This window comes from Ambystoma mexicanum, chromosome 12 (genome assembly GCF_040938575.1).
Source record: "Ambystoma mexicanum isolate Mex_15411 chromosome 12, UKY_AmexF1_1, whole genome shotgun sequence".
Classification (NCBI taxonomy): Eukaryota; Metazoa; Chordata; class Amphibia; order Caudata; family Ambystomatidae; genus Ambystoma; species Ambystoma mexicanum.
This window is the reverse complement of record NC_090936.1, coordinates 1,020,011,155-1,020,025,838: the sequence shown is the minus strand read 5'-3', so window position 1 is coordinate 1,020,025,838 and position 14,684 is coordinate 1,020,011,155.

Sequence of the window (14,684 nt, the reverse complement as noted above, 5' to 3'; positions counted from 1 at the left end):
GTTTCACACTCTGGTTCCCAACATGTAGGCAATATGGGCGAGAAGCTTAGGTGGTGGTACTTGGCTCTTTCTCTGCAAGTTTATGATGGGTCTGAGTTTGGTCAAGCCTTTAGGGTTCAGATTGTTTTTTTTTTTGGTACAGGTGTCTTTATATCTTTGGGAGCCCTATCTTCCCTAAAGGAAGCAATAACAAACCTGGTAAGAAAGGGTGAGAACATTTCCTGATGATTTAAGATGATTTTAGATGGATTAGTACCCCGGCGAGAGACAATCAGAATGAAACAAGCATTCTGATTTGCTCTCGCCAGGTCCATACCCGGCCGGGAATCGCTCCGTCGGGATTCCACAGCCTTTTTCCCCGGCGGGGGGCGTGGCAACCCCTCAGCCTATGGGGAGGCTCGAAGCGGGGCCTCCCCACGGCTGAGAGGCTGCCTTCGCCCCCCGCCGGGGACTCGGGTAAGTATTTTTTTTCCCTTCCCTCTCCTCCCTCCCACCCACCCCCACCAACTTACGCTCTTGTTTCTGCGTCCCTGGCGGGGTACGAGGGAAGTCTCCAGCCGTGTGGAGACTCGGAGCGGGGCCATCCGCCGGGGACGCAGGTACGATTTTTTTTTTCCCCTCCCAACCCCACTTACCTTTTTCTTGAGCCTTTTTTGGGAGCGGACGCGCTGGGAACACATGTGTTCCCAGCGCGTCCGCTCCCGATGACCGCCATGGAAAGGGAAAACGGACTCCCTTTTCCCTTTCCATGGCGGCGGCCATTTTCTTGGTCATTATTTTTCTGTCCCGAAACGCAGCAGCATTTCGTGACAGAAAAAAATTGCTTTTAGTACCCCAGTCACGCAAATATTGCGGGCCGGGATACTAATAGCAATATGACCCTCGCGGCGGGGACATTACCGACTCTGGACTCTCGCTTCGCTCGGTTCTATAACCATAGGCCCCGGGGCATTACCTGAGTCGGTAATGCCCCCGCCGCTCGGGTCATATTGCTTAAATAATATTCTCGGAGCATGCTGTAGGTCCCATGGATTGAAGTATGTTTTCCTTGTTATATATTTCTAATTTAGAAAAAGAGAAAGTACAATGTGACTGGCTGGAGACTTGATAGTCTTTCTGATCCGTGGGATCACTACGGGTAGGCTTGGATAGTAATTTGTCTTTGATTTTTATGTAAGATTTGATGATTTCTCTTGGAAAGCAGCCTGGACTGTTATAGTATCTTCTATGGTAGGCACAAAGGGTACTTCGAATGCGTTAGGTTTCTCCAATGATTTTACAATTTCAAACAGTTTTTTAGTACTATTTGTTGTTTTTTTCAATTTCTTTGTTTTAGAAGTTCTTCTTGCACTCTCTCAGTTTATTTCTATATAGCTTGTCGGCTCGTTTCCAAGCATCCTTGGATGACTCAGATGGATGCTTGGTCCGGATAGATTCTAATCTGCATTTTTCTTTTTTTTAAATCTGTTAGTTCACAAATGAACCATTTTTGGCGGTCAGAGTTTTCACGTACCAATTTATTTTTTTACTGGTGCAGCCCTATCAACTAATCTGGAAAACATTTCATGATAATCCACTGAGTTGTCATCAGATGTTTCCATCATGATGGTATCGAGACAGGATGAGAGCTCCGCACAGACTATGTTTTTGTAGTTTCTACTAAGAATATATTTGGCAGGGTTGAGGGGTTTTGTATGTTCTTTAGACAATTGTGGGTCCCATTCTATGGAACAGTGGTCATCCCATATGCATAGTAACAACTGGTCAATTCTCTTCCCCAATCGCCTTGCCAGTCCACCTAGACTGCAAGGACCATATTCTCCACGCACTCTGCGCTTCTCTCTGTGCCCTTGGTAAGGTTTTCAACAGTTGTCTGTTACTGCCCGCGTGGTCCGTGTAGAAACATACTTCCAGACCAAAAGGTACCGCACAGCTGCCAAGACCATACTCTCCACATACTTGCACACCCCTCTGTGCCCGTGGTGAGGGTTTCAACATGTGTGTGCTACTGCCAAAGCAGTTCCTGTAGAAGCAGCCTTCAAGGGCAAAGGTACCGCACAGCCATCAAGACTGCACTCTGCACGCACTCCACCTGGCACTTTGCACCTGTGGTGAGGTTTTGAACAGGTACATGCTACTGCAAAATTGGCCCCTGTAGTAACAGCCTTCCAGAGCAAAAAGCAAAAAGTACTGCACAGCCACTGAGACCGTACTCTAGATGTGCTGCACCATAATTCAATAGAGATGGGGCCTTAACTTATCACAGAAGCCCAGGTATTAGAGTGAATATTCCAAACTATTATCAGGATTCTGTGGCCAATAGCCCATATTTGAAGCATGGATTCTATCTATTGAAAGCCACCCTTAAGTCCACAAAATAGCAGCAACACCTAGCGCTAGGGCTCATGGATTCCAAGGTGGCCTGTGACAGTATGAAGCAGTAATCCATGCACCTGCAACCTCAGTTAAAACCAACTTGAGATGAGGGATTGGTAAAGAACAGTTTGTTCATTAACAAAGTAACCTCGCCAAATGTCTTGGATGAAGCATTTAGCAAAACAATTTATCTATGGATGTGGTGCATTGCTGGTTACCAAATCCACAAAGAAGTATGATTTTAGTTTAACAAATGTTTGGACCAATTCAGTAGAAGAAAATCAAAAAAATAAACTAAAAGCCAGGAAGTCAAAGACTTCCATACATTGTGCAGTGTTAAAAATATGCCCTTCTGTTGTAAAGTCTGAGAAGTATTCTTAAACATGCTGATTTGGTTGTATTTTTCTTAAACATCTCCATTCCACTAGGGCCTATTTGGACTTCAACAAATGCATGTTGTCTTCTGTTTTATTCTCAGATTTGAAAAACAGAAGTCAGAGGAATTCTATCCATCTTCTTTCTTCCCTAACTATTGACTTCCATTGTGTTGGTCACATGATCACAGAAGTCCTTGACTCCTAAAGTTTTAGGCATAAAGTTGAATGACTTCTACATTTCGATACATTTTATTAATTGCATTTTATTACTTCCTCTAAAGAAAATTTAACTGAAGATCTGTTTATGATGGTATTTCTATGCCAAGAAGGAGGATCCTGAACTTTGAAAACATTGTTAAAAGGGTGGTCCATCAGAAAGGCGAAGTTTCATAATAGCCATTGTGAAGCTGCTTGGGCTTTGCTTTTTTGTACGAGCGCAAACGTTATCAGTACACTAACTGACCCTCAAATTCAAGTCCCGATAATTAAGTGCACAGAGTCGGAATTTGAGCCAGCAAAGAAGGTTGACAAGGGTGAGGTTCCTTGGCAGCATGTAACTCACGCGTTTACTTCATTGTGTATCACGGATGGAAGTACAGGGCAAGGATGTTGCAGTGTTCGTGGCCTTCGACAATAGAAGCCAAACTGACTGACTCGTCCTACTGAAGCAAGTGTGTCCCCTGGTAAATGTGGTCTGTATGATAAGGAGCACAAGGATGCGTTTGACAGTCTAGTTACGGCTGACCCACATGATGGCATGGTCATTTATTATTCTTTCTCGCACGCGTGCTTCACAACTCATGGCACATGCAGTATGCCATATGTGTTTGTTCACCATTTATAATCTCCCAGAGGTATGCCCTTTCCTGCCAGAACAGTGCTGCTTCATGGTTAATTAATGGGTTCTGTGGTTCTCTCTATCTTCGACGGAGGGCTAGAGGAGGCAGCGCTGGCTCAAGGGCAATAGGTTGCTACCTTGTGAACAAAAGCCAGGAGGAAAAGGATTGCCAGATAGACCCTATAGCTCAAAGAGGATGCTCCTGTGTGAAATGCCACTTAATCGAAGACAGCAAAACTCTGTGGAATTGTAGTGGCTTAATTCCTACCCGAATCACACCATGCAAGTGAAAAATTTGACGCTATGTTAGTATAGCTTAAACATCACAGAAAATACAGGTGTTGATGCCTTTTATTGGACTAACTGAAAATACTATGCAGGGATGGGAATAAAAGCATTAGCTTTCGAAGTCCCGCCATCAGATTGTACAGAGTGAATCTGATGAAGAAGACTCTGTGACTTTGGAAGCTAATGTTTTGTTCCTTCTCTGCATCGTATTTTTAGTTAGCCCAATTAAAGGTATGAAAACCTTCTTCTTGTGTGACCATGCAAGACACAGAGCTGTGTCGCAAAGGCTTCTGGGATGCAGCACCTATTTTCCAATAGGTCAGATCATACGCATTAGTTTCCCATTCACGAGCTTTGCTCACTCGGCCTGATTGAAACATTTCTTCCTTCCGACTTGTTTGGCACCAATGTCATGCATTTTTAAGCAATCTCCCTCCCAATATCAGAGGAAGCCACAAAAAGTATTCAACTTCGAAATTGAAAATCTTTTTAATATTTACGAGTGATGGGGCAAGCCGTAGCAGAGGAGGGGTGAGGGCGGAGCGTGATCGCAGAAAACTCATGGGGCGAGGTGAGGCAGTCAGTGACCCAGATCAGGTTGCACGCAGAGGGGACACGAAGACCCCACAAGCACTTCTCAGGAGCAGGGGCAGGCGCGGGTAATTAAGACGGCAGTAACAGCATACACTGACGAGGTTGTCTTCTGCCACCCTTGCCAGCAATCATGACAGTGTGTCGTCCATCTTACAGACTATCATTCACCACTGTGCGTCACCTTACACTGTCGCCAATAGGCATGACATTGTGTCTTCTCTCTCCAGAACTCATTTATCTCACTGGATGCCACTGCCACCTCTGGCCAGGAGTCCTATGTCATCTCGCTCCATGACTAACAGACTTCAGAGCTAGGAACTTGCCATAGGCTGCGTAGTGTGTGGTCCCTTTGCTCCCATAACCTGATCCCTACCTAAGCAAATAACATAGTAGACCAATTTCGTTTGTGAAAAAATTATAGGCCGTAGGCATTTTATTTTCTTACAGAAAATACATAACAAAAAATACCAATACACAATCATTTGCTTTTGGGCACCTTGTGTCCAGTCTTGGAGTTGCCCAAGGCTCCGCCCAAGTCTTTGTTACCCTTGGGCCTCCGTTCCTGGGCACATGCCACCTACGACTTTATTGGACCGTGTACCGAAGAAAGCACTCGTAGTTCCGGCTCCTGCCTGTTTCCTCCTTCTTCCGTTATCTTTGTAAGGTGGGTTGGATGGCAAACGTTTTTTCTTTTTCCCTTTTCCAGGCCCTAGGAGCTTACCCGAGAGAGGTGAGCTCCTTACCTGGTTTGTCTTGCTTGCTACTTCCGGGGGTTACTTATACCCCACTCCCTTTTGTTCTTCCCTTGGGGGCCGGGCTTTCCCCGGCCCACTGTTGCTACACCTCGCACCTTTCCCAGGTGCTATTTCCTGCCCTTCCTGGGCCCTTTGTGTTTCGGGCGCCATCTGGACGCCCCTCCCTCCGGCTTTCGTGCCATTTCCCCCCCACCCTGCGCCTAAACTCCCAGGCCCTCCATCGGCCCGTATTTCATACGGCCCGGGGCCTTGGGCAGAATCACCCAGAGTTCCAAGTGTGTCACCTCTCAGTCAGGGGCAGCGCCAGCATTGGGCTTGGGAGGGCTCAAGCCCTCCTTCTTTGAGGCAGAAGGGGTCACTCTGATGTGGTGCCCTGCCCGCTCCAACTGCAAGAGATTGTCAAATGCCTCACTTCGGTGAACTTTAGGAGTCATTAGTGAAGCCCAGACCAGCAAACACAGTAGCAGACGACAGAAGCCTGCCAAAGCCTCAGTAGACCCACCAGAGGTCTTCAAAGTATGGAGCTCACTCCCCTGGGGGAGGGGAGACTGGCACCTTCTCAAGGGGGCACATATTCCACAGTGTGAAGCTGAAGCACCACCCAAACCATTCAGGCTTATCTGCATTTCAACTACGGCTCCATGCAGGCTACCTCAAGCTAATGGGGACCATAGTAGAAATAAGTGCAGCCCGAAAGAAAGTTTCAGGCTGTGTTTATTTCTTGGTTACTGAAGTCAACAGCAGAGTCCCCTGAAAGGGGCACGCTGGCCTGTGGGGCCGGGGCTTTGCATGGCTCCTCTCTGGCCCCACCACCAGGAAAATGTGAGACGCACAACCCTTAAACAGCTGGCAGCAGAGAAATTGCTGTCTCTCTATAGTTTTAACACCTTCAGGCACGGAGCAGGTGTCTGGTGAACGAAAGGGCACTGGATCAAGCGTTCACAGCCAGTGCTCCTGATGACCTGTTTTGGGCCCTTTTTGTTTCCAGGGCAATGAAAGACAGGACTTTCCGCAAAATATTAAAAACCAGCTATTCATTCTTGATTGCTGAATACACAGCTTTGAAGGGAAGTGTAAATGATGTGTAAATAGAAAAGGAGGGGTACAAGGTACGTACTTTGACAAATAACAGGCAAGTGGCATTGTGCTAAAAGTCTTTTCTTTAGTTCCTGAGGGTCCTACTGCTAACTCCTATTCCTTTCCCCATGTATCTTTTTCTCATGGACTATCAGCCAGATCTGCGTCTTGTTATGGCCTTCTTTAAGATCTCTTTAGAGAATCTCAGACTGTGCTCGGGAAGAGATGCGCGGTGAGCAATGCTCCTGCAGGGAGACAAACCCACAGTGCAGAACCCACATAGAGGGTACCAGTGGGCTCTCTGTGAGCAGTGTGTCCCGGGTTTGCAAATGTCTTTGCGTTTGTTGTATCTAGAGTATCCGCCATCGGGTTGTGTAATGATTTACAAAATGTGGAAAACCAACACGCTAGCAACTGGGATCTGCTTTAATTCACGTTGTGAGTTCAGAGAATCATTTGTTCCTGTGGGCGCGCAAAACTTCAATATCTGTTGACTGTGAGGCTGCTTTCAAGATTCCTTGTTCATTTACGTTGTAAAACGTAACTTTAAAGCATGATACACTTTATTTTAAAGTCATGAAATAAAAAGATGGACTGAAATTTAAGTGACTAAGAGGGCACTGCTATCATTTGTTCTGACATACATTTTAGTTGTATAGACTTCTTCAGAGCTCTCAGTGTTGGTTTTAAACCTGTTGTGAAATGTGCACGCCCAGGGTCACACATGTTGGGGTGAGTTGGCTAGTATAGGAATTTGGTCTTTTGGATGCACAATCCAGTATTTTAGCCATTATAAAGTGCAGTACCTGCTGAATTTGTTTGAGCACACCTGGATCACGCTTCTTTATTTGTTTACCGCACTGTTGCAACTTTTAGCATCATCTAACTTCTGTGCTTGTAGGGATGTAACAGTTATCCTAATATTACTTTCGAAAAGTGGCCAGCGTGACTTGCGTCCTCTGCACACTTTAGATACAACACCAGTAAAAAAAAGGAGGGTGCTGCTTGCTTGTGTCTTTAATGGGTACTAAACAAACTCATGGGCCCCTGGCGAAGAGAAGCTGAGGGGCTGCCCTGGGGAAACAAACCTTTCTTCAAACCCCCTCTACCCCAAGTAAATAACAAGAGCAACCTTTAACTATTCTTACATCAAGTGCAACTCTGTATCCAAACACCAAACACCAATCTGTTTAATGTATAAAGTTCCAGGTGGGGCTATGAGTCCGGTCTGTGGAAATGCACATGTTGCTGTCTAACAATAGCTTTAATTGACACATATTTGATCTTGGGCACTATAACTTACTAGGCTCTATCACCTAACATTGACTTCATCCTTTCCTAAGAGTTTAATAGCAATGATAGAGACACATAACATAGTACCAGAGAAAGCAACTATGAACCATGTGGGCTTTGATTGCTCAGATAAAAATTAATTATTTATTGAACTGATCTGAACACTAGCACACAAAAGCAACCAATGAAAGGAAACCTTTAGGGAAATGAGAAGTGGTCCTCTGTTCACCCAGGACAGCCCAAGCCTCAAAAAACAAATGAGTTTATATGAGTCATTGTTTGCAAACCTTCATAGTTTGATTGAGTGTTGTGATAAATGAAAGCTGCACCAAGTCTAGTGTGCATTGTATTTCTCTCTAAACCCGGCACACTTCATACCATGCCCATCTCTTAAGCCACACACCCTTTCACAGCATCCTCTCGATTTCTCATGCCAAAGTTCTGAGTAGCACGTACAGAACTGAAGGGAGAAACAGAACCAAAAGGGTGAAACATTGCCGCCACATACATGTAAGGGGTGAAGGACAGGGGCAAGAGGGATCGAGACAAAGGAAAAGATAGAGGATGAGAGGTCAAGGGATACAGAGAGCCAGACAAAGAAAGGAGTGAGAGAGACAGAAAGAGGCACACACAGAGAGACAGGTGAAACTGAAAAGGTGGGAAATAAAGAATTATATAGGAGGTATAATGAGTGAGAGTGAGGACAAGGCAAAAGAAATTGAGTATGAGGGAAGATATTGAATGTGTGAGGGGGAGGTAGAGGGGAGGGGAAAGAGTGAGAGAAAAGCCATGTAGCACAAAGACTGGCTAGAGAAGGAGGGAGAGAGAGAGAGCAAGAGGGAGCGAGAGACAGACACAGAGCTATAGAATTTGCCCATGTGGTATATAACTGTGTCATCCAGTCCAGGCTTTTGCATACTGGGAGTTTGTCTTGTTGAGAAGGAAACACTAGGACTGGATGGCCTACTCATGGATGGCATGGGGCAACGTTAGTGCTCTGGAGAAGGGGAGTAAGACAGACAAAATACATAATTGGAGGTGAAAACAGAGCAGACCAAAAGGAGGAGAAAGGTGAGACAGAATGGGAGGGAGAGAAAAGAGGGATTAAAAGGGAGTGAACGAGAAAGAACATGAGAGAGGGTAAGAAAGAGAATGTGAGGGAAGATGACCAAATAAAGTGTGAGTGAAGAGACAGAATGGAAATGAGGGAGAACTAGGAGACTGCATGAGAGGAAGAGCAAAGAGAATAGTAGGCATAAAGAGAAGAAACTAAATCAAATGTAAAGATAGGATGGGAGGAAAAGAAGTGATACAGAAGGAACAGGTAGGAGCGACAAAGACAAAGGACACTTGATAATAAGGGAATGAAGGAGAACATTGATCAAGCATACAAGAGGGAAGAAAACACAAAAGGGAGTGTGAAAGAGTGAGTAAAAATACAAACAGGACTTCTGAAGGAGGGAGAGATTGAAGGGTAACACAATGGGGGGACAGAATGAATAGAGGAGGTAATGTGAAGAATTTAAAGTTAGTGGAGAGAGTGAGCACGGGAAGGCGAGTGATGAGGGAGAATAGAAGACAGTGGAAATAAAAATCCAAAATGAAAAAGACAAATATTCAGAGCGAGCATGTTCCATGCTGTGTAAATTCCATCCTCTGTGATCAGTCTTTGGATCTTTTAAATTGGAAACATGAGTCCCCGCCCATCCACCTGCAATGAAACAATCTGAAACAATTGGTTCAATGAGCTGGCTTCAACCCCTCCTCAGTCCTCCTACCACAATAGTATACTATTCATTTCTCACAGTGTTGTCCTCCTTGGTATGCATTTCCACCACCCTAGCAAACCAAATGTCATCTATACCTCAATAGGATCCCCCTCAAAAACATCCAAGCTTGTCCTTCACTTCGAGACTAAATAGGTTTAGTGGTATGCTTTGAAGTGGGTGATGGTGGCATCTTGGCATGTCGTCACCCACATCCAACCCCTGGGTAAGGGGTTGCTCGGCATTCCATGTGTCTCCCTTTCCACATGTCTGCTAACCCCATGACCAGGGATAGGTGGGTGTTTTCAGACACCTGCAAAAATGTTTCTTCAAGGGTTGGCATGAAAAACTATGAAGACCACTGCTTATGAAGCAGCTAAAGGCTTACTTGTTGGGCTCAACTTTTAGATGGCCCACACAGCTGCTGATTAGCCTCTTTGGGAAGCTAAACAGCCTCTGAAATGGTGTGAAAGATGCATCTAATGGGTCAAAGGAAGTTGTAGAGGAGGAGCCAAAATCCTGTACCAGACCCGCCCCTAACCTGCCTATATGTTGGGAGCCAGAGATAACAACAAAAGTGACACCTGTAATGATGCCAAACGCATGAGCAAATGAATGAAGAGCAGATTGGTGACATCACAACACGTAAACATGACATGCTGAGAAAGGGTAGTAGTGGAGAATGTAAAGAGAACACATGGAACCTGATGACGAAGTAAAAGAATCGAGTAACCTGTTATGTGCAAAATGAAGATTACACGTGTGAAGAGCACGGATGAAAATGCAAGCCATTTTACAATTGTACAGAGCCAGTAACACAAGCAAACTAAGTCATCATAGAAGCTAGCTACATAAAGTAAATAGATTGCAGGCAGTGCCACCAAGGTATATATGAAGCATGAGAGACGCCAGGTATATATAGTATAAGAAATCAGGATGTTCCACATCGTGTTTTGAGCAAACTGCCAATTCTATGGACGAAAAGTGTGAAAGTGTGTTGCAGTTAATAAACAGTGGCTAACGTGCAAAAGTAAGAATCAAGGAGGCTTGTCTGGCCCAGTGTCAAGAAGGTCAGGGCAGCCGAGAACTGGTTGTCTATTCAAAGGATACAATTAATGTGAAGAATGAGCCCGACTCCTGCCAAGGTGCAGCTGAGAGACAAGTGCCAAGTTTTATTTGTTTTAATACCATCAAATACAGAATTGAAGCTCAAAGTGTGGTCTGCAGACACGTGACCAAGATGGAAATAGACTCTAGCAGACGACATTGAGGCAAGCAGATGCAAGCATACCCATACTCCCCAATATTCTCAGGAGTTGTGAAGCCTACAAGGCCATGTTCAAAGGCTAATTGTCTTACACAGAGTAAGAGTGATGATGGATGTCAGGCTAATTGGGTGGGAAGATATGGTCAAGACCAGCCCACCAGCACCTGGGTTGCCAGCTTGTGCGCTGCTTGCGAGGGGAATATTCTAGAAGGGTGCAAGTGTGCCAACAAATTATAGAGGGCCACGTAGCAGAGAGCTCTATAGTTTGAGAAACCAATTGATTGTCGTGTATTTTGTGACAATGTAGATGACTTGCACTATTGATGGCTTAGATGCCCACCGGACAGTACAGACGCAATAGAGACCCAATCACAACTTCAACCCCCATAGAAGGTATATCTGTCCGTTTTACCCTATCACAACCACACATAAGTTTAACAAGTTGCCACGTAATCTGACGTCAATGATGATGAATACTTAGAATGTAAGTATGTTTTTTTATTAAATGCGTGGAGATTATGCTGTGTCACATCTGCTGATGTTTGTTTTACTCCCTGTTTAAGATAATTGTTAATAAATCACCATACACCTTGCCAACTTCCAGAGTCAACCTTATTATTGACGTTTGAGTAATTTCTGCATCCCCAACCTTCCCATCAGAGCGCCACGTCGTCTTAAAGAGCCCTTTATCTTGGTTCAAAGTTGAAATAGCTATTTAGCCGGCTGGGCTCATAGAAAAGGGGGTCAACAGCACAATTGGTTTAATGGTCACACTCACTGGCAGCTTTCAAAACTGCCATCCAGCCCCCCCAAAATGTTGAGTCTGGCTCCGCCCCTGCTCTCAGTGTCACATCACTACAGTGTGTCCCTCTCGCCAATGCTCACATATCTGACAGTGTGTCAGCTCTCATTATCCCGAACAGTCTGCGCTGTGGCATCTCATAACATCACTAAGAGACCTTACACCGTGCAACCTGTCACCAGTCCTGTGTGCATAATTTCTCTTTTGTCCCCAACACACATCACATGGCACAGTGCACAGTGTATCCCTGCCACCAACATTCACAGAACATACACTGTCCCCTCTCACTATGACTCAGGGCTTGATTCTCATGTGGGTGTTAAGTACCGAAAAAGGTTGTAAAAAGCGTTAACAACCGTTTTGCTAGTTAAGACCTATTCTGAAGGTGGCACATTCTTCCAAAGTCGATATGAATGCGCCACTTTCGGAACATATGTGGCCGTTGGTAGGATGGGTGGGAAACCAACCTAGCAACCGCCCCATTCGTCACCTGCAATTTAAGACAGGTATTCTTGTGGCATTCCTCCACTTTTAAATGTGTGTTAAAGTGGCGCACACATACGGTACCATTTCGGTGCTGGTATTGTGGAGGAGTGCCACAGGAAGCCCGTCGCAGTGCAGGTGGATGGTCAAACATTAGTCTTTGGGGGTGGGGGGATGGGTGGGACAATGGTTGCATTGAACCCTGTCTCTCACCTGCATACTTGAACGACCTTTGTGCTGTATTTTAGCATGACATTTTTTTAAAGTGCAGTGTATGAGGTAGCGCTAGTATGCAGGTGAGAGACAGGGTTCAGTGTGCTTGTAAATGTAACCAATATCCTTATGGAGACATACACATTTGCAAAGATTAACTGCTACTTTGCATGTTGAATATGAAGGGTTCTCTAAGTAGCACTTTCCTAAAATAACAATGATGTTATTTAAGGAAAGTGCTGCTGAGATTTTTCCACTGTGCCCGTTGAACCCAAAAAAAGGCGCAATGAAGACGTGCACTGTCGTGCACTACGACCATACCCAGGCCCTCTTGAGAATAATGGTGGAGCATGGGCATCTAGATTTGGCACAGTGATTCCTGCTCTTTAGCAAGTTCACTGCGCCAACTTCAGAATCGGGCCCTGAGAGTCCCCACAGGGCCCTGTCTCACTAACATCCCTCAATGTGCAACCTGTCACTATCAGCACCAGTCCTTGTTGTGCACCCACTCACTATCACTAGCAGTAATCATTGTGTACCCTGTCACTAGCACCCACAGATATCAGCGTGCAACTCCTCTAGTAAGCACACACAGTTCTCATAGTGTGTCACCTATCACTATCACTAACGGCCCTCCCCATCCCACCTATGACCATCACTCATAGTCATCACTGTGGCATCTCACACCATGAATACCAGGTCTTCCAGCACCTACATTTTCACCATCACTGAGAGTCTTCAATGTGTCACTGGTCACTCCCCCCAACATGCATCACAGGGCACACAGTGTGTCACACTCTGAGATCACATATTGTGCCCACTCCCACTATCGAAAACAGTCCTCACTGTGCCCCCTCTCAATATCACCCGCAGGCACCACAGTGTGACTCCTCACACTAGTACTCACATATTTCAGTTTCCCCCTCACTATTACTATCCGCTTTCGGATTCCCCTTCTCACTAACAGTTGTTTCTCTGCCATCTCAGGTCAGACTTCACCGCATGTAAACTGTGATCATTGCTCAGCTCAGTGTGCCACTGCTCACTTTCCCAAAATGCACCACTGTGCACAGCATGTCCACTCTCACCCAAGTGATCTGCCTACCACTCCCATGCAAGGTGAATCACCAAGCCCTATTAAAGCAAGTTCTTCCCCATTAAGTCTATTTTTGTTAAATGTGATTTGTTTGCACTAGAAATGCTGCTCAGTTTCCTCCAAAAGTGTCAAAGGTCTTTTCTTGCCAGCTCACTGCTCATCGGTTCTAGGAGCCCTCACAGCGTGTCCCTTGGCGCCATCAGCAACATTACACCCCTTGCTTTCATTAGTGGTCATTCCTGGTGGCACACATCCCATAGTGACCACCTTTCTCCTTATATAATTACAGCTCTACCATATCCCATGTAGACTGCATCATACATATTCCTGTTCCCAGAAGCCTGCAGCAGATGTGGGTTGGAAGCAGGCGACTACTGCCATTGTTTGTTTATGCATATTCAAAATAATTAGTACAAATAATCAAAAAGACTTTAGGATCCATCCCAAAAATGTCACTTTGTGGCTGACACATCACAAATGGGGGTTTGTGAATGCTCACAAAGTGGTTTGTATTGACGGGGTTTGTGTGTGATTGTGAGGTCACTGTACATGCAAACCACTCGAGCCGTTAACCACATTAGAAAACAAGTGTATAAAGAAATGACCCCTCCTGTCCAAAGGTGCACCTACCGCCCTGATATCCTAGGATCTAAGACTCTTTCCAATAGCTGACCAGATTTCTCTAAAATCAGTTTTATACTGGATTCGACTTTGGCACTCCCAGGGGCTGTAATAATATCACGAGGCACTTCAAAATGCCTTGTCCCGGGATGGGGGAAGAGCTGCAGAGCTGCAGCTGGTTTGTTCATGTTAAATGCACACTGCCTGCGTTGGGCGCCAGTGGTTTATGGGACAATCCAGCCGGTAGCTGTGGGCCCTCGTCTGCAGCATTTTTGAAAGTAAATGCCAAAATTAAATCCAGAGCCTGACTAGTTGGCAGGTTGGCTCTCCTAAAGAAGAAACCGGAGTTCCTACCAGTCAACATATTGGGTAACAGCAAAGCCTTTCTGAATTAATTAGACCCAGCATGTGAGCGCTCCCTGTACGTCCGCCTCGGACTAGGTATTTTGCAAGTAGCCTGGGACACCGGGACATGGTCACTCCAAATTGTGGGACTCTGCCCACTGTGCAGAGTACCAAATGAAACTATTTTGCACTATTTGTTAATCTGCCCTGTTACCCAGAATTTGTATCCAGACAGCTCCTGAAGGAAAAACGCATTAATCAATTGCATGCTGCAATGCTGTTCCCGATACAAACTGTCAAAAGAAAGGTTGTCTTTGCTGTCGCGAGATATACCCACAGAGCATCGCTGCAAAGAAAGAAGGCCTTGATAAATGGTCTCAAAAGAACCCCTAACTTAAATTCTTAAAGTTAACCTGGCAAATGGGTGCCCTGAACTCCTGACATAAGTATTCGAAGGGTGAGCACCATTTTTGGCTAAGCAGGCAGATGGTTA